At 41.5% G+C, this 21,932-nt stretch overlaps 1 protein-coding gene across 5 annotated transcripts in view; it reads right to left on the bottom strand.

The window, feature by feature from the left end:
- The window catches only part of ccnh (cyclin H), a 49,763-nt gene extending 47,229 nt beyond the window's left edge, over positions 1-2,534 (bottom strand). For 4 of the 5 annotated variants that reach the window (XR_011889490.1, XM_072281266.1, XM_072281263.1 and 1 more), the window contains exon 1: positions 2,455-2,534. The gene's annotated coding sequence lies outside the window, so the exon portion shown is untranslated. The other variant, XM_072281264.1, reaches the window with a different exon arrangement.
- Between the last annotated feature and the right edge of the window lie 19,398 nt (positions 2,535-21,932).

Raw genomic sequence — 21,932 nt, 5'->3', positions numbered from 1 at the left:
GGTCAGGCAGCATCAATGGAAAGGAATAAACAGTCGACGTTTCGGGTTGAGACTATTCTTCAGGACTGGAACGGAATGGGCAAGATGCCAGAACAAGAAAGGTGACAGGAGGGGAAGGAGACTAGGTGGAAGGTAACAGGAGGGGAAGGAGGCTAGGTGGAAGGTGACTGGTGAAACCAGGTGGGTGGGAAAAGTAAAGGGCTGGAGGAGGAATGTGATAGGAGAGGAAAGAGGACCATGGGAGAAAGGAAGAGGGACACCAGGGAGAGGTGATAGGCAGGTGAGTAGTAGTAGTACGGGGCCAGAGTATGGAATAGAAGAGGGAAGGGAGAGGAAAAAAAAATCAAAGGAGAAATTGAGGTCTACGCCTTCATGTTGGAGGCATTGTAGAGAGAATATGGGGTGCTGCTCCTCCATCCTGAGAGTGAATAATACTTTAGAACTCTTAACAAATTTGAACTGACTGGTCTATAAGCTACAGGGGTTACCCCACCCACATTAACATTGTTAAGTTGTTTTCTCCTCCAGGAGCTGAATTTTACTGGCAAGGCCATACCATGACCTGTTTGCCTGAACAATTCAGAGTTAATTCATAGTCAATGGTATTTGTGATTATGTTTTCTCTTGACCATATAAGGATAGACCCATTTAAACAATCAAATGTGTATTTAGCTTCTGTCAGTTCTCATTACTAAAGCATTTTAAAAAGTATCGGGACTATTAAATTTATTACCTGTCTTATAACTATGTAACAATTACAGCACGGAAACAGGCCATCTCGGCTCTTCTAGTCCATGCCGAACTCTTACCCTATCCTAGTCCCACTGATCTGCACTCAGCCCATAACCCTCCATTCCTTTCCTGTCCATATATCTATCCAATTGAACTTTAAACGACAACATAGAACCTGCCTCAACCACTTCTGCTGGAAGCCCATTCCACACAGCTACTACTTGTAGGATATTTTAAAGATACAGCATGGAATAGGCCCTTCCAGTCCAGCAACCCACTGATTTGATTCTAGCCTAATCACATGAGAATTCACAATGACCAACTAACCTACTAACCGGTGCGTACATCTTTGGAAATTGAAGCACCCAGAGGAAAAACACACACACACACACACACGCACGCGCAAAGAACATTTCTTACAGAGGATGCCTCAACTGAACTCCGATGCCCCAAGTTGTAACAGCCTTGTGCTAACTGCTACACAATTCAGGTTTTGGAGGTGCTAATCCAAGCTACTGCATACTATAGAACAACAACCAATTTTTGAACAAGGGTGTAATGGCTGCATTTTCTAATCCCCAGGATTTGAAGGATTTATAGATCCTCCAATCTATAAATGTTTGAATGATCACCCCAATGTCTCTGCAATTTTCTCCCTTTACATTTCACCTGCTATGGACACTCCAATGAGCAGAACACAAGATACTGCAGGGTGCTGGTTCATCCAGTTCCATTGCAGGCACAAGTCTCCAGCAAGGACAACTCCCAAAGGCACTGTCTCAAGACTGTGACATCCATCACCAAAACCTTGTACCATCACGAAGGAGGCACAGGAGGGTGAATACCCACAACCAACTTTTTAGTAACACCTTCTTCCCCTCCACCATCAGATTGTTGATCAGTTCATGAACTCAACCCATTCCTGTCTCGCACTACTTTTGTGACTAAAAGTAGTTTGTCTTACACTGTACTGCTGCCAGGAAACAACAAATTGTGCGACATATATCAGTGATAATAAACGTGTTTCTGATCCCCAGCAAACCCAGTTCCTCTTCAGTTAGTCCTGACCAAGGGTCTCGGCCCGAAACGTCGACTGTACCTCTTCCTATAGGTGCTGCGTTCACCAGCATCTTTTGTGTGTGTTGCTTGAATTTCCAGCATCTGCAGATTTCCTCGTGTTTGCCTCCTCCCATATGAACCAGAGCAACACACAAAAAAAAAATGCTGGAGCTCAGAAGCATCTTGGATGTGAGTACAGTGGATGTTTCAGGGCCCTGCAGAGCGCCATCTCATTTTTAAGAGATATTTGGAAGATATATAAATAGGAGAAGTTCAGAGAGGTATGATCCAGTGCTTATGAAAGGTCTCGGCCCGAAACTACATCGATGGTGTCTCAACTGTTGAGTTACTTCAGCATTTCGTGTGCTAGATGTTCTGGATTCAGAGCATCTGCTGTACTCCTTGAGTTTGATTTATCCACATTTAAATGCAACCAGCTTGTGCGCAGCTCTCTGTATCGAGCTTCAGCCCCGACTCTTCCATTCCGAATGCACCTTCCTCTGAGACCGCGCAATGCTTTCCTCCCTGGGGCTGCGAAAACTCCCGCTCGCCTCGGGGAGGCCGGGCCTCTTCACGCAGCCCGGCGAGTCGGCGGACGGACGCCCGCCGGCCGGCACCTCACACAGCGCGCCCCAACGCGAGCCCATCGCCGACACTACTAACCTGGCGCCGCCGTCCGTCCTCCCGGCCAGCTGCCCTTGGTGACGTCACGCCAAGCTCCCGTCCAATTGGATTCTGCTCCCCACGCCTGGCCGTCCAATCCGAAGCCGTCTTCTGGTGCGCAGGGGGAGGGGGCAGGTTGAAAGAGATATCGCGAGAGCTTTTAACATGGGTGAACAACTTCACGCATTGCGGTCAGTGGATTCGCTCTCCGGGAACGTAAAACTACTTGGTGCTAATGGTGGCTCGTATCCATCAGCAAGATATCCATCACCATAATGTAATGCAGTATGACAGGAGCCACGATGGGGATCAGATCCTGCCTCCCAAACCTATTTTAATTAATAGCCCACCAGCACCCTAAGCCACTTAACCGTCCCTGACTCAGGTGCCAGAATATCCTGCAACCCAGGCATTCCAGATCTACCCAAAAGTTGCCTGAAGAGCTGCCTACGTTCTAATGAATATCTGTGGCACACCATGATCACATGCTCCACTGTCTCTGGTACCTTATAAAAGTCACACCACCCATTCCCAAGTGCCAAACCCGTGTGTCCTACCTTAATCTTGCCAAGAACACACCTTCCCTCCTTTCCCAAAAGGCACCTCCACGACTCATGGTCTCGGTATTGTATTTTTATTTTGCACAAATTGTCCTTCTTGCACATTGGTTGTTTATCAATCTTTATGTATATCTTCTCATAAATTCTACTTATTTCTTTATTTTCCTGTAAATACCTGCAAGAAAATAGACCTCATGGTAGTATATATGGTAACCTATATGTACTAAGATAAATTTACTTTGAGTTTGACAAAGTGCTGGAGGGACTCAGCAGATCCGGCAGCATCTGGAGTTGAAGTGGTCGACATTTCGGATCAAGCCCCAACATCTGGTCCTGTTGTTTCCCTGTACAAATGCTGAGTTCCTCTGGCATCCACCACTACATACACATAACCTGGTCAATCAGTCTATGATTGTATGGGGTGGTGTGCCCTGTGTATAAGAAATAATGTTAAATCGTTAGAAAAGGATGACATAGGATCGGAGGTGTAGAGTCTATATGGGTTGAGTTAAGAAATGGCCAGGTAAGAGGACCCTAATGGCTCTTGAACCAGAATCAGAATCAGAATCAGATTTATTATCACCAGCGTGTGTCGTGAAATTTATTAACTTAGCAGCAGCAATTCAATGCAATACATAATATAGAAGAAAAAAAACAAAATAATAATAATAAATAATAAGTAAATCAATTAGTATACATGTATTGAATAGATTAAAATTGTGCAAACAACAGAAATAACATATTAAAAAAGTGAGGTAGTGTCCAAGGGTTCAAGGGATAATTTCTCACTTCACTCGCCCCATCACTGAACTGTTCCCACAACCTATTGACTCACATCCAAGGACTCTTCATCTCATGTTCTCAGTATTTAATGTTTATTTATTTATTTATTTTTACTTTCTTTTTGTATTTGCACAGTTTGTTTTCCTTTGCACAACATCTGTATAATGGCCAGGTTAAGATTTCTACTGCTATGCTGTAAGGTATTTTATTTTAGCAGTTTTCTGTAAGAACTATTGGTAGGAATGTTTTGGCTTCGGCTAAAGATAAAGAGCCATGTTGACCAACTTAGGAGTGTTGTGTCAGACAATCGGGAGTGGGATGGCATGGAACATTCTCCAGAACTGGATGGGGAGCGATTTCTAAAGGACAGTGGTCTATCTTTTAGCAGGAGCCGCTGAGTGGGGCACAGGGAAGATGCCACAGAATCCTGTCCAAAGGAGAGTCCCGTTGTAAGAAGTGCTTTGTGCAGATAAATGGCTCCAAGGAGGACCAGTTCATTCGAGATGGTCTTTGAGGGAAATTCGAACTGTGGCTGGTGTCCTTCAACACATGAGTCAAACAATATATCCCGCTGCTACAGAAATGAGTTCCAACATTTATGTGCACATTGGATTTGTTTATTTTTTGGCCCTTTTATAATTCTTTTCTTTTCCTGTACATGGTTGTTAAGGTTGCAAATTTGGTAAATACATTTCCTTTGTAATTTTATGTTGGTGTACAATCTGTTAGTTTTCTGGTGAACAAAAACCGTATAGTATTTACACAGCATTCACTACAATCACTGTTCCTTAATCAGAACATCCCAACTTTCTTGTTTGGTTGCACCTCAAATCATACCGACCCTGGACATATATTGCTTATGAAAGGTGGTCTTCTCACCACTGAGTGACGTGGCTGTTAGCAGGGTCAGCTAACGAGCCAAGTTTGCACATGAGCCCTGTGAGAGAGTTACAGATGTCTCTACATCCTCTAGGAGATGGTCTTTCATTGATTCTACTGCGTTTACTGAGAATGCTCACAAAAAGTGAACCTCAGAGTTGTATATGGTGACATATGTGTTCTTTGATAATAAATTTACTTTGAACTTTGACGTGCAGTCGCCCTTTTAATCAGTGCATCCTTGATTCATATTTGCTGTAGATTCCTTGAATTCCCACAGCAAGCGGGGTAAGAAAGGATATTTAAAATGTACAGAAAATGATAAGCAATGCTATTGCAAAAACAACCCAAGGGAACATACAGTTCTTACCAGTAAATGTGATCATTATCCATAGTAAATTCCAGTTGAATTTCGGCAACATCTGCCGCTCCTGTACCCTGTGCTGGTGAATATTAATGACAAAAGACTGGAATAACTTGGGTTTTATAATACAACAGTGGTGAGGATGAAATAGGAGCCGGATTAAACCTCTTGGCCCTTTGAGCCTGCTCCAACAATCAGTACAATCATGGCTCATCATCCAAATTCAGAATACTCTTCCAGCTTTCTTCCCATATCCCTTGATACTCTGAGCTGCAAAAACAATAACTCCTTAAATATATGTAATGATTTGTCTTGTAGCAGGTCCAGATGAAGAGTCAGATGCTGACTCTTCATTTTTCTTCATAGATGCTGCCTGATGCACTGAATTTCTCCAGCATTTTGTGTGTGGTCTATGGGAGAAGTCATTTCACGTCCTCACGATCCTAAATGGCTTACCTCATATCCTTAGGCTGTGACCTCTAGGCTCACTGCTATTGGGAACACTCTTTCTGCATCTGTCCAGTCTTGGCAAAATTTTAACAACACTCTACAATGATGCCAATCTTAATTGCTACATAACTGACAAATTAAATTAGCTGGTTTCTCCTAATGAGAGATATTCCCTTTATTATACCCATCCATCCCTCAACTTCTCCATTGCCTCAAACTAATTTATTTTCCCATTTTCTCAGTTCAGATAAAGGATTCTGGACATGAAACATCAAGTACAATGTTTTTCTTTCCAGAGATGCTGCCTGACTTGGTGAGTGTTTACAGAGGTTTCTACGTTTGTTTTTTTTTTGTTAAGTTTTTGTAGGTTTTTATGAAATCTCCTTCTTTCTTCTGAACTCTAATGAATATGCCTAATTGACACACAGATGCTCTTTCTCTCTCTCCTTCTCTCATTCTATCTCTGTCTTATCTATCTATCACTCTCTCTCTCTCCCCCCCTCCCTTTCTCCCTCTCAATCTCTACCTGTATCTCTCTGTCAGTCCTACAATTATAGGAATCAAAGCAGTGCTTACGTTGAGAAATCTTTTTGCCCTATTATTTTTGTGGCAAAGGACAGCTCCTATATAAAGTAATTAAAACAGCATGAACCCAAGCAAGTGTTGATTAAAACAGCTAAGGCAATCCCCCACAAAACATTGTTTCTGTGCAGAACATTTCTGTCATTATTCAACCCCAATGATCTAAAATAAATAGCTCCCATTCCAAGGAAATTATGCAAATTACAACCAACTTCACATTTATTACTACTTCCATAGTCCCATTTACTATGTTTCGAAACAACTGTAGGGTTGTGTCACCTGCTGCATGGTTATCTTGAGTTCATTTTAAAGATTTCTTTGAGCTTCTTCAGTCCTTGAAGTATTGCAGGAGGTGCAGGTTTTTCAGACTTCAGCAGGACAAAAAAATAAAGCCATAATCATCTCACACCACCATGGCTACCAATGTTCTGTTTGGGGGAGTAATTTGGGTATTTAATTTGATCCATTTTGCATCCATTTGTAGCCATTACTTTAGCATCAAATGAGATAAATGATTAAGAGATACTGTCCTTTGTTTAACCCAAACAATGCTTGATGATCTGGACCTCAAACCTGGCACAAAACCTGCGGTCTGCCAGACAGTATTGATTCCAGCTTCCTATATGCTAATAACACTTGGGTTCCCTCCACAGACACCTCCAGGTAACGGAGTGACATCACCTGTGGTTCTATGCATTCAAGGTAGGGGATTGAAACAACATAAGAGTCCTCTCCAAGCCAACATCTCCAAAACCGAGATTTAATTATGCTCACCAGCTTCTGCTGTGGAGGCCACTCCAACACATCTGACACTACACTTCAGAAGGGGAAACTGAGATTTGTGACAGGAAGAAATTATCAGTTAAAAGGAGAGAAAAGAAAATAAAACTTTACAAATGTTTGCAAAGTTTTTGTGAAGAACTGCAACATTCCTGGGAGTCCCTGACCCATGACAGCTCAAATTAACAAGAATGTAACGCTGAGGCTTTATAAGGAATTAGTCAGACCGCACTTGGAGTATTGCCAGCAGTTTTGGGACCCTTATCTGAGAAAAGATGTGGTGGCATTAAAGACAGTCCGGAGGAGCTTCACAAGAATGATTCTGAGAGTCAAAGGGTTAATGTATAAGGAGCATTTGATGGGTCTGGGCCTGTACTCACTAGTGTTTAGAAGGACGAGGGGGAATCTTATTGAAACATATCGAATATTGAAAGGCCTAGATTGAGTGGAATCGGAGAGGATGTTTTTAATAGTGGGAAAGTCTAGGACCAGAATGTAAGGGCACTGGAGAAGGGACCCAATCGCAGAACAAGTACTGTGCACACTGTAGTATTTATTGAGTAACAAATCCAGAGGGGCAACAAAGTCAGTGTCAAAGTTCAGGCAGAGATCAAAAAATCCAGAGAAGTCCAAAAATCAGAATCAGGAAACAGGTGGAGTCAAAAACCAGAACAATCAAGATAAAGAGGCAAAATCAGGGTCAACAAACAGGCAGGATTGATACTCAGAAGGACAGAGTTTAGATATGAATGCTGGAAAGGTCAGGAAAACTCACTGACACAATCTGGCAAAACACAGGTGAAAGCACAGGACTAAAATACACTGAGCAATATATAGAGAGGCAGATGATAGGTGGAGCACAATGAAACACAGGTGGCAGCAATACAGGTAATAATGGGAAACAGGTTGGGGGGGGGGGGGGCGAAGTACTCAGTGACACAGGGGCCGGAGTAGAGCAGGGGTGGAGACAGGAGCACATGGGGTATGAAAACAAACAAGACCACATGGCAATACAAAAGCACAGAATGACGGCTGCAGGGGAAACACACAAAAAGACAGAGTTCAACTGGAGCTACTGACACAGGAGGCATGGCCTTAGAACAGAGGAATTTCCCATCAGAACAGAGATAAGGAGGAATTTCTTTGGCTAGAGGGTGGTAAATCTGTGGAATTCATTGCTACAGACCATGGTGGAGGCCAAGTCATTGGGTATATTTAAAGCAGAGGTTGATAGGTACTTAATTAGTAAGAGCGTCAAAGGTTACAGAGTGAAGACAGGAAAATGGGTTTGAGAAGGAAAAAAAAAATTAGCCATGATGGAATGGCAGAGCAGACTCAATGGGACAAATGTGCTAATTCTGCTTCCATGCCTTCTGGTCTTCATGAACAATTAAAGATAGCAGTAAATATTTCAAATCTGTGTGTCTTGAGCACACAGATATCCAGCAGAAATGACAGGGTTTGTCCATTACAAACACATTATCGACCAGTCACATCCTGCCCCAACTGTGGCAGAGTCTATGTGTCCCAGGCAGTATCATGAAAGCAACAATTTCTTTTGAACTTCCATTCTGCTACCCTTGTGTGCCTAATCAGGATTTCTTCAAACTTCTCCAAAGCTAGGTTAGAGCAAATTAGTGAGAATTTATTCCCAAGCATTCAGTTATGAAAAAGATATTTTGCACTGCTCTATTTCACTAATACAAGCTCCGCTTGTTTCTTTGGCAAACTGATATATACTTACAACTCCAGACAAATAGATAAAAGAATCAATTAGACTGATAGTAAGAAAGAAACCTTTGCAGCTCAGATGTGTCATGGACTTCTGACAGGTATTAGTGTAGAGTGATGATATCATTACAAAGACAGTAACAGCATACATGGTAAAGAACAATGGAATACTGTTAAATGTTCCTTCATCAGATTTGTATTACTTATTCATGCTTCCTTGAAGTCAAAACTCACTTCACACATTTCTACACTGTGCAATGTTTATACACACCCAACTTCAAAAGCTTTTGTTCCATAGATTTTGAACGTTTGTGACTATTCGGCAACAGAATTAACATGAAAGCTCCGAAAAATCACACATTGATGTAGAACAGGGTAATTAGCGCTTGCCCGGCAATAATTATTATGCTTTGTAATTCCGAAATGAATTAAGAGAAAACCACAGGAGCCGGGGAATAACTTAGATTTACTTCGGTGCGCTGCACACTTATATAACACGGTGGCATAATGCTGTGTGCCATTTGCATACTTCTTACATATAACCCATAATAAATTATGTAAACAAAGAATGCGTAATCAAACATTATACTTACAATACTACTCAAATATTATTAAAATATTAAGTACACCACTCTTCTTCCTGCTTGGCTATAAACTTCAATATAGAAAATATCTCAACTCAAATATGCAATGTATTGCTCTCTAGTAATATACATGTATATGTACATATATAAAATATATTATATAATACAACTATTATGTAAACATACACAGCACAATAAATTTTAAAATTGTCCCATTCACACCTAAAGATTTCTTACTCTTGTGGGATAACGTCTTTCCTGACAAGTGGGGAGGCCATTCTGCTTGGTAGGTAAGACTTGTGGCTGTGAAACAATCCCAGGTTCATGGTGGCTGTAGGAGTTGATTCTGGGACTATAGAAAGTCATTCTGACAGCTCTGAGCACCTGTCTTCTGGATGCCTTGACATCCTGAACAGTGTATGGTAAGCTGCTTGATCTGTCAATCTGTCCCCAGGCCACTAGACAAATTTTGAGCTAACACTTTCATTTTGACCCGCATAGGTTGCCAGCATGTAACTCTGCCATCACTTTAGATCTCAGCCTGGATGGTACAACAACTCTCAATCCTCACATAAGGCAACCCTCATCAAGGGTAGTGTGAGCACGTGGCCAAGTGGTTAAGACATTGGACTAACTACCTGAAGGTCGTGAGTTCAAGCCCCAACTGAGGGAATGTGTTGTGTCCTTGAGCAAGGCACTTAATCACACATTGCTCTGCGATGACACTGGTGCCAAGCTGTATGAGTCCTAATGCCCTTCCCTTGGACAACATCGGTGTCGTGGAGAGGGGAGACATGCAGGATGGGCAACTGCTGGTCTTCCATACAACCTTGCCCAGGTCTGCGCCCTGGAGAGTGAAGACTTTCCAGGTGCAGATCCATGGTCTCGCAAGACAAATGGATGCCATCAAGGGTAAGTTCATCATAGCACAGGTAAAAATGGAGGAACTGGAATTTCTGCTGCACAATCCTGCCACGTAGACCTGAGACACTGCGGGCTCTTTTCTGGTTTCCCTCTGGATCATCTCTGCTGTAATAGGGAGAGTTTCAATTTGCACGAGGAGTGTCCTCTTCTGTAAATTTTTCAGTAATTTCCTCTTCCAAGGATAAACAGGACATTCAACCAGCATTTCTATGACTAGCTGTCCTCTTGAACTTGATCTTGTAATTGTGTCCTCCAAGAAACAGCCCATCTCTGTATTTGTGCTGCTGCTGTCAGTGGAACCCCCTTGTGTGGTTGATGATCAGTAATGAGAGTAAACACTCTCCTATACTGGTACTAGTTGAAACGTTTTACACTCCAAACCAGACTCAAGGCCTCTTTTCATTCTGTGCATAATTTTTCTCAACAGTGATAGGGAACATGATGCAAAAGCTATGGAGCATTCACTTCTATTACTCATAGCATGTGACTGCATAAGGCAAGGCATTCACTGAACGATGTGAATCATAATGTGTGAGTACATTGCCTGATATCACTATTTACTTTGCCTTTTTGAAAGCCACCCTACACAGCTTTGTCCATTGCCATTTCTTCCCAATCGGTAGTACTGAGTTCAGGGAGTAGAGCGCAGCAGCCAGGTTTGACAGGAACCTGCGATAGTAATTGACAAATCCTAAAAAGTACCACAACTGTGTCACATCCTTTGGCCTTGGGGCATCCACCACTCCATCATTCCCGACTGCAACTCAGTTGTACCTCTGTCTACTGTTTCCATTGATACAGCGATTTCGACTGCTCTTTTAAATGTGAGTTGTGCTTCAATTTGGACTGATTTTTGAATGCATTCTTGTAAGATTCCACAAACTAAACAGTCTCTCAGTGCATCATTAAGCCCATCACTGAACTAGCAATGCTCAGACAATTTCTTCAATTCAGCCATGTAAGCTGAATGGACTCCCCTTCCTTTTGAGTTGACTCATAAAATCTAAGGCATTCTGTAATCAACAATAGTTTTGGTTCTAAATGTTCCTGCATTATATTTATTATAGCTGGTTTAGGTGGAGCAGTCAAACTTTTAAGCATTCTGTGCTTAAAAGCATTTTATGCTTCCCCACCCACTGAATTCAGCAAATCTGGCAATTGTTTTTCATTGGCTATTTCATTTGCTTCAAAATACTGCTCAATTCATTTAGAGTATGTCCCCAGTTATCTCTTATGCAATCAAGCATGTCTATCTTTCTGATGTAGCCAGCCATTTCTGCACATATATGTATTTATTATCACCCGGTACTCACTGTTTATGAACCTGTGAATTTTGTCTGTTTGTTACCTTATTTTTAACTTGATTGTCTTTGTGAGCTTCTGAAGAAACATGTACTGTGCATTTTTTTTACTCGAACATCTTCCTCCCCTGTCAAAGAAGAAACATGTTGTGCTTCAACACGTAGGCAGTTGTCTTGGGTTCATTTTAAAAGTTATTTTTCAGCACTGTTATGTTTTGTAACTCCAAAATTAACTGAAAGAAAAGCACAAGAGCTAGAGATAACTCGTGTATGTTTAGTTTTACTTAAATGAGGAGTGAGTGTGTGTGTATATATATATATATATATATATATATATATATATAAAAATATACATACACACATACATACATATATACAAACATTTGTATATTTACAGTATTACTCAAATATTAAAATGCATCCTGTAAATTATATTTAATGTGAAACCAATATTGAAGCGATTATTTAATGTTACATTTTCAAAGGGAATGTTTAATTTTAAAACCCAATAAATAACAAACTGGAAACAACAGGAATTCTGCAGATGCTGGAAATTCAAGCAACACACATCAAAGTTGCTGGTGAACGCAGCAGGCCAGGCAGCATCTCTAGGAAGAGGTACAGTCGACGTTTCAGGCCGAGACCCTTCGTCAGGACTAACTGAAGGAAGAGTTAGTAAGAGATTTGAAAGTGGGAGGGGGAGGGGGAGATCCAAAATGATAGGAGAAGACAGGAGGGGGAGGGATGGAGCCAAGAGCTGGATGGGTGATTGGCAAAAGGGACACGAGAGGATCATGGGACAGGAGGTCCGGGAAGAAAGACAAGGGGGGGGGGGACCCAGAGGATGGGCAAGGGGTATAGTCAGAGGGGCAGAGGGAGAAAAGGGAGAGTGAGAGAAAGAATGTGTGTATAAAAATAAATAACAGATGGGGTACGAGGGGGAGGTGGGGCATTAGCGGAAGTTAGAGAAGTCGATGAATGTCTTAATATTTTAGAAAAAATTACTTAGAATAACAATATTATTTATGGCATCGAAGTAGAAGAAAATCCAAAAAGAACAAACTTTGAATCACACGTTAGATATTCTGAGCGATTGCAAAAAACGTGGTCAAAGACCAATAGTTTTGAAAAGAAATTTTGAAGGAAAAAGATATATGTTGAGTATTTAACAAATATTGGCCCTATCCCCTATAAACTTCCATTACTAACTCAGATCAAAAAACCAAACATTGTCTCGCACAGTACTGTAAACACTTCGAAACTCCTTTTCCTCCTCTTGAATACACTCAGTGGCCACTTTATTAAGTACACCAGTACACCTGTTCACTAATGCAAATATCTAATCAGCCAATGATGTGGCAGCACCTCAATGCATAAAAGCAGTAGACATGGTCAATAAGTCCAGATGTTGTTCAGAGCAAACATAAGAATGGGGAAGAACTTTGACTGTGGAATGATTGTTCCTGTTTGACTGTCTCAGAAACCGCTGATCTCCTGGGATTTTCACCCATAATAGTCTCAGTAGTTTACAGAGAATGATGCAAGAAACAAAAAAGCATGCAGTGAGCAGCTGTTCTGTGGGTGAAACCCCCTTAAGAGAGGACGTGGAGAATGGCCAGACTTGTTCAAGCTGACAGGAATGTGACAGTAACTCAAATAACCACACATTGCAACAGTGGTGTGCAGAAGAGCACCTCTGAACACACAAAACGTCAAACCTTGAAGTGAATGGGCTATAGCAGCAGAAGACCACGGCCATATGCTCAGAGGTCAACTTATTAGGTACTGAAGGTATGTAGTACAGTAGCTAATGAGTGTTTATTTGTATGATGAGTGGTGGTAGGGAACTAAACAGCAAATGGGAACAGAGTCCTCAAAGAATATCCTCATCCTTGAATTGAATGTTCTGATAACAACCTGAATCTGATGTTAACATGGAAGGATGGACACTGGTGAAGTAGATGAATGCAGATGGTGGGAAGTCACTGTCCTAATGAGGTGGGTGTCCATGCATCGGCCTCCCCATGTTAGATAAAGTCACTCACAGGCATCCTGCATTAAGGGAATCCACCACATCATCCCAGATTAACCCCTTGGAACATGGTTATTATTTATTGTAATGCCTGCACTGTTTTGTGCACTTTATGCAGTCCTGGGTAGCTCTGTAGATGTGTAGTTTTGTGTTGTTTTTTACGTAGTTCAGTGTAGTTTTTGTATTGTACATGTAGCACCATGATCCTGAAAAACGTTGTCTTGTTTTTTCTGTGGACTGCACCAGCAGTTATGGTTGAAATGACAATAACAAGTGACTTACTTGACTTGACTTGAGCTCCACCCTGGGGACCACAGACCTATCGGTTAATGGTAGGGGTCCAACAGCGCATAAAAAATGGCTGGGAACCCCTGCCTTAGAACATCATGCTCAACTCGAGCAATGGCACTACTACGTACGAGCAGTATGTGTGTGTGTGTGTGTGTGTGTGTGTGTGTGTGTGTGTGTGTGTGTGTGTGTCAAAAACAAGGCTGAAACACTTGCAATCACGTTCATCCAGAAGTGACGAAGAGTAGATCTATCTTGGCATCCTCCTGATATCCATAAGATTACAGAGGCCAGTCTTTACTCATTTCAAGTTGTTCCACCAAAATTCAAGAAATGTTTGAGAAAATATTGGAACGCTACAACATGTACTGATGGAGAATAATATGTTGTTCTTGAAGCTTACATTGGACTTTGCTATAGTAGTGCATAAGGCCACAAATCACATTGGGAATGGGATGGAGAATTTAAGCGCCCCTGCAGACTGAACAGAGATATCTCACAATGTGGTCACCTATCTTGTTTGGTTACTCCAGTGTACACTGGGAGCACTGAATGCAGTGGATTCAACTGGAAGAAGTGCTTCACCTGGAAAGACTGTTCAGTGGAACAGGAAAAAGGGATCTGTCTTAAGATCAAGTGGCTTAAAATAGGAGCTAGTTCTTGGAGGTGGAAAGGAGTCACAAAGGCTATGGTTCCTTTGGAATGCTGAAAGGAGAGAGGAAGAGATGATGACCCAATTTACATCAACGGTGCGCAAGTGGAACCGGTCAAAAGCTTTAAGTTCCTCGGGGTCAATATCACAAATGACCTGACTTGGTCCAACCAAGCAGAGTTCACTGCCAAGAAGGACCTCCAGCGCCTTTGCTTCCTGAGAAAACTAAAGAAATTTAGCCTGTTCCCTAAAATCCTCACTCATTTTTATAGATGCACCGTAGAAAGCATTCTTCTAGGGTGCATCACGACCTGGTATGGAAGTTGTCCTGTCCAAGACCGGAAAAAGTTGCAGAAGATCGTGAACACGGCGCAGCACATCACACAAACCAATCTTCCGTCCTTGGACTCACTTTACATCGCACGCTGTCGGAGCAGTGCTGCCAGGATAATCAGGGACACGACCCACCCAGCCAACACACTTTACGTCCCTCTTCTCTCCGGGAGAAGGCTCAGGAGCTTGAAGACTCGTACGGCCAGATTTGGGAACAGCTTCTTTCCAACTGTGATAAGACTGCTGAACGGATCCTGACCCGGATCTGGGCCGTACCCTCCAAATATCCGGACCTGCCTCTCGGTTTTTTTGTACCACCTTAATTTCCATTTTTCTAATTTTTCTGTTTATGATTTATAATTTAAATTTTTAATATTTACTATCAATTTGTAATCCAGGGAGCGGGAAGCACAGAATTAAATATCGCTATGATGATTGTACATTCTAGTATCAATTGTTTGGCAACAATAAAGTATAAAGTATGAAGTATGTGTCTTGTGGTGGAATCTCATTGAGGACAGTAGAAATTGCGAAGAACAAGTTATTGAATACAGAGAAAAGTGGGGTGGAATATGAAGAGTCAGGGAACCTTAGCCTTGTTCTCTTTGGGAGGAAAGCAAGTAAGCGCAGAGGTACAGGTAATAAACAAGAAGCAGTCAAGGGCTCGATGAACTATGGCATGGTTCATATGAAGGGGAAGAATTCTCTGAATCACCTATATGGAAAACATCATCAATAACAAGGAAGGTGGAATCCTTCTTCTTCTTAAGCCCACCACCCCCACTGGGGCATACCCCACCTACAGCAGCTCACCAGAGTCTTCCGTCCTGGGCTAGTCTTCCAAGTTTTCCCAGGTGCAAACCCATCTTCTTGGTGTATCCTTCCTCTCTCAGGGATGAGGTCTTTGGAGTTTCTGTTGGAGTTTCTCTAGCTCTGGGATTTTATGGAACGGGGTTGCTAGCTTCATACCCAACCCTCCTCCTGTAGCAGCCAGGCTTGGAACCGTCTAGAGTGGGGCTGATGGTGGAATTGAAAGAATAGGATAATGCTGCTGCAAGAGAGAGGACAAGAGGCAGATAGCTGAGGGAGTTTGTTGCCTTGTAATGGATGTTTGTCACTTAGTTATCTCCTGAGATGGAGATAGAGAGATCAAGGAATGGAAGGGAAGAATTAAAAAGGGTCCATATCAATAAGAACAGGGTAGGAATTGGAAGCAGCATTAAATCATGACCTGATAAGTGACAAAAAATACCATATCAAGGAAGAGTCTGTCAAAACACATAGATGCCTTCGTGTTCAATGGTGTTACCTGTCACTATGTGCGTCGACAAATGACTGAACCCAGGTGCTGAGGAACGACAGACTCCCATGCAGAGACAGAAATAAGAATTTGTTCATATCAATTCCAACAAAACATCAGCGGCTCAACCAAGTGACACCGTGGCACGAAACGTTTTCAAAACACGAGGACCCCATAATAAGCGTGAATCGAGAGTTCACTTTAAATAATCACAGTACGCAGAAAACCTGCGTCAGTCAAAACAAACCTGACAAGGTTAAACAGAAAGCACAAGGGCTAAAACAACAAATAGCACATACAGGTGCATGACAGGGCCCATGACAGTTACCATTACCAAGTCCTCCACATTCATCTCGGACCAGAGGGCAAAACCTCAGAATACAAGGACCTCCCTTCAGAACAGAGTTGAGGAGGAATTGCTTGAGCCAGATGGTGGTGTATCAGTGGAATTCATTGCCACAGATGGCTGTGGAGTCCAAGTCATTGAATATATTTAAAGTAGGGTTTATAGATTAGTCAGGGCATCTAGGGTTATGGCAAGGAGGCAGAAGTATGGGGTTGAGAGGGATAATAAATCGATTATGATGGAATGGTGGAGCAAATTTGATAGGCCAAATGGCCTAATTCTACTCATATGTCTTATAGTCTTATGGAAACACAACAGGATCAGATATATAAATGGCCTGACTGACGAGATCAAGTGAGAAGGTCAGTATCATTCAGACACCCCAAAGTCTTTTATCTGCCTACATGCTTTACAACTGTGATGGAATACTTTGCATGTCGGTAGATGAAACTTGAGTCTATCCATAACAAAACAGTTAATGTGTTTGACTCACCATCTACCTGAACATTCATTCACTTCACATTGGCACAACATGGCTGCAGGTTCTGTCATCCACACAAAGCTCCAAGTTACATACCTAGGTGCCTCCAAATACATCCATAATGAAGAATAATAGTGGAAGGTTCAAGGGAACATCACTGGGGGTTGATCCCTTTCAAGCCAGAAGATTTTGCTGACATGAAAATGTATAATCTTTCCTTCTCTGTTATTGGCTTTAAGTCATAGTACAATCTATCCAATGGCATTGTGGGAAAACCCACACACAGCAAGGATAGTTATGGATACAGAAGGCTACTCACCATCACCTTCTCAAGGACAATTAGCAATGAACAATAGATGCAGGCCTTTCCTGTGATGCTACATCCGGAAATCAAGGAATAACAATGCAATAGAATGGTTTATTGATGCTGGAGCTCAGGAAAATGAGGGAAGATTTGATTGAGGTATACAAAATTAGGACTGGGTATAGATAGTGTTAAATGCAAGCAGAATTTTGCCACTGAGGTTTGGTGAGATTACAACATTTAAGAAAAATTTGCTTAGGTACATGGATGGGAGAGTCTTGGAGAGCTGTGCAAGTTGATGGGACCAGGGAGAATAAGAGCTTGGTGGGTGGCGGGGTGGAGATACATCTCTACCAAAGGAGGTGTAAGGCAATCCTTCCCTCCGTTAGCCTGCAGGTCACCCTTCGGCAAGGTGTAGCACCTGCTTAGCCCCCGATCAGCATCAAGTGAAGCCATGGGAGCAAGTGATGGATGGTTGTATGAGCAGCCAGTGCAGATCACAAGTCCTGGTTATGCACCCACTGACACCAGGCAGACAATCCCTGAAGAGTATTAATGAGCTGGGGTCTCTTCTCTTGCAAAGACACTGCCCCAGAAGAAGGCAAAGGCAAACTACTTCTGTTGAAAAATTTGCCAAGAACAATCATGATTGTGGATAGACCATGAACACCTACGTCATATGACATGACACATAATGATGATGATGATGACGGACTAGATGGGACGAGTGACCTGCTTCTGTGCCGTAGTTCTCTATGACCCTTGCATTTTGACATTTCTTCAATAAAATGTATTAGTGAATCAATTACATTTGATGACAATCTGATGGGTGTATCATATTGTTTCATAGACTCTTTCATATTCTGAAACTGACTTAATTTAATTGGAACTCACTGTTACCACAGTATTATAATTATTCCTCAACATAAGTATAATATTGCAATATTAATGTTAAAACTATATTTTTTCCTGATTTAAAGAAACAACTACTTTGTTTCTTCGTCATGCTGGAGCCTACCTTTTCTTCGTGAGTAACACTTGATGCTCAAATGCTTTTGATCAGTTTGCTTTGCATTTCGTGCTTGTCAAGAAATGTGTACAATTTTTAAAGTCCTTGTTTTTCTTTCTCATTATCACTACTTCCCCTGTATATTTCACAGGCAGAAAGAAAGAACCAAGTTAGAATTCATGGTCATACAGACACATTAAGTAAATGAGAAAGGGACAACTGAACCTTATCCATTATCCAGATTGCAAAATTTCTATCTCTTCTTTTTGTCCATTCTATAACCGTTTCTTCTGATTTCCCTACTCACATAAACATCGATCTCCTTCACATTCACACGTGATACAGAACTATGTAAATTAGTTTATTTTATTGTAGCATCTACACTTCCCAGAATGAAACCACTTAGTAGAGTATCATATTAATCACAATATTTTTAAATGGTCTCCCTAAGTAGGCTATAGGTAGGAAAAAATATTTTTAGCATATATGTGGCTATTTGATATTTATAATGTATTAACATTTCAGAGGCCTTTCCTAATCAATTTATATGGATACATTGATTTATTTTCATTGTTTTTATTCATTTTAATTTATTGAGATACATCACGGAATAGGCCCTTCTGGTCCTAGTCTGGCAATGCCCCGACTTAATCCTAGTCTAATCACGGGATAATTTACAATGACCAATTAACCTACTAAATGTTACATTTTAGGACTGTGGGTGGAACGGAGCACCCAGGGAAACCCCACGGTCACGAGGAGAATGTATAAACTCCTTACAGGCAGCAGCGGGAATTGAACCCTGGTCACCTGTACTGTAAAATGCTGTGCTAACCACTGCGCTACATATCTGTGCTGTCCTCACTTTTGTGGAAAACTATATATATATGTTGTAACTGGGTTACTTGTCTGGACACGCCCCTCTGCTGAATGCTTCTGTGGCTCCTCCCACAGAGTCCTGTATAAAGGTGTTTCGCCTTGCCCCTCCCCCTCAGTCCAGGGGAAGATGCTCAGCATGGACGTTGGTCCATTTACTGTTAATAAAAGCCTTTCAGTATTTACTCTACTTCCAGTCTTTTGGAGTCATTGATAGTGCATCAACTTTATTAATTTATTTTTATTTATTGAGATACATCGTGGAATAGGCCTTTCCAGGCATTCAAGCCACGCCAGCCAATCCCCGGAATTAGCCCTAGCCTAATCACGTGTCAATTTACAATGACTTACCCTATACATCTTTGGACCGTGAGAGGAAACTGGAGGACCTGAAGGAAACCCATGTAGTCATGAGGAGAATTTCTAATGGTATTGAAAAGTATGGCTTTTTGATGTTAAGTTATACTTTATACTTTATTGTCACCAAACAATTGATACTAGAACGTACAATCATCATAGCGATATTTGATTCTGCGCTTCCCGCTCCCTGGATTACAAATCGATAGTAAATATTAAAAATTTAAATTATAAATCATAAATAGAAAATAGAAAAATGGAAAGTAAGGTAGTGCAAAAAAACTGAGAGGCAGGTCCGGATATTTGGAGGGTACGGCCCAGATCTGGGTCAGGATCCGTTCAGCAGGCTTATCACAGTTGGAAAGAAACTGTTCCCAAATCTGGACGTATGAGTCTTCAAGCTCCTGAGCCTTCTCCCGGAGGGAAGAGGGATGAAAAGTGTGTTGGCCAGGTGGGTCGTGTCCTTGATTATCCTGGCAGCACTGCTCTAACAGCGTGCGGTGTAAAGTGAGTCCAAGGACGGAAGATTGGTTTGTGTGATGTGCTGTGCCGTGTTCACAATCTTCTGCAGCTTCTTTCGGTCTTGGACAGGGCAACTTCCATACCAGGTTGTGATGCACCCTAGAAGAATGCTTTCTATGGAGCATCTATAAAAATTAGTGAGGGTTCTAGGGGACAGGCCAAATTTCTTTAGTTTTCTCAGGACTAAGTTACAAAGTTGTGAATCTGCAATAATTTGTAGATTCCTTCCTGATAGTCAGAATAATATGATTGACACGCTGATTCATTATTCATGTCATTACACTGTACATTCAAATATTGATCACAGTACGCATGCTGGGACAGGAAGCAACACAACAGTAAAAACATCTGCAGTGTTCCACACAGTAGCATATTATTTATTTACCCACTTGCCTCAAGTTGCAGATTTGTGATATCATTATCCGGCAAAATACCCGAATTAACTGAAAGCTGATCTTCTATCTCTCTTTCAGTTAGTAAGATGTATATAAAGGTAGACAGTACAGATTTTTATTATGATTGAAGCTTTTTTAATATGTCTGATTGTAAAGTATTTTTGTGCAAAATCCATGAATGAATAAAATACAGATGTACAATCTAGAATCATTTTTACAAGAGCCCATTTTATTTATATTTTCTATAATTGTGCATAGATTTCCAAACATGCAAATTGACTAAGTGTTCCATCTGTTACTTTTATGTTTACAGTATTTTACTGCAAGTCACTCGCTGATTGACGTTCTTACCTTGATAATATCGCACATACAACAAAACACTCACAAAACACTGGAGGAAGTCAGCAGGTCTGGCAGCATCTATGGAAATGAAATGAAAATTATTCTAAAATTCGTTATATGTTCTTTCCTTATTCCTTATGTGTTCTTTCATATTCATCCGCAAACAAAGGAGATACTTCACAAGAAAACACTTAATTAAAACCAACACAAATGCAATACGGAAAGATAATCAAGTGCCTACAGTAGTAACAGTACAGAAATCAAAATAATACTCAACATTCACTAAGCAAGTCGATCTTTGCAATGTTGGATGGGGGGGAGTACAGATCCAACAATCTCACACATAGGCTGTTTTCTCTCTCTCTCTTTCTTTACTCTGACTTTCTTGATGTAATGTTCCCTATGTCAGCACCAGCTGTGATCCAACTTTAGACAAAACTGTTTTCACCTCTGCAAAAAGAAGGTGTCTCTATTATACCCTTCAAAACCTCTTACACTGGCACTTTTTCTTCCTTTGGTGGTAGAAGTTGCACCCCTCACCCCCACTTTCACCCCCACTTTTCTTCCTTTGGTGGTAGAAGTTGCACCCCTCACCCTCACTTTTGACTCACCCCTCTTTCGACCTTCAGCCCAAACAAACATATTTTTCACCACTTCCTTTGACTTTCTCAAACCAGTGCTATGGACAAGTTCTCCTGTATTTTCCAAAACAATCCCTCTCCAAACTAAAAGCGTTATCTTACAGACATAAGATTTATTTTAGCATACACCAAGGAGGAATCACATTTAACTTTTTAGTTATAATCTTTAGAAAGGTATAAACTGTTTATTCCTTTCCATGCAGTCGATGCTACCTGACCTGCTGAATTCCTCCGGCATATTATGTGTATTACTCTTGTAATGCCTTGATTAAAATTTTTACTGCTAATGTTGTAAGGTATTTTATTTAGTAGCTTTCTATTAAAAACAGTGTGTCCTGCTGGTGGAACGTTTTGGTTTCAGCAAAAGATGTTCAACTTAGGAGTATTGTGTCAGCCAAACAGGATGGTGAAATTGAGGGAAGGTCCTGGAGAGCTCTGGGCGGAGAGAGGCTTATGACGGACACTGGTGGGGTTCGTGGTCTTTTTGGTGGGATCTGCGGAGTGGCCAGGAAGGAAGTTGAGAATCCCATGGGAAGGAGGGTTACCGTTGCACAAAGTGCTTTGTGCATACAAATGGCTCCAAGGGGAAGGGCTAATACTCCTGAGAGAGTGCTCATTTGCTCGAGATGAATTTCAAGTGAAATTCGGAATGTGTGTGTTCT

This window comes from Mobula birostris, chromosome 17, assembly GCF_030028105.1.
Source record: "Mobula birostris isolate sMobBir1 chromosome 17, sMobBir1.hap1, whole genome shotgun sequence".
NCBI classification, from domain to species: Eukaryota; Metazoa; Chordata; class Chondrichthyes; order Myliobatiformes; family Myliobatidae; genus Mobula; species Mobula birostris.
The sequence above is the reverse complement of the archived record's forward strand: the minus strand, read 5'-3'. Positions and strand labels throughout refer to the sequence as shown.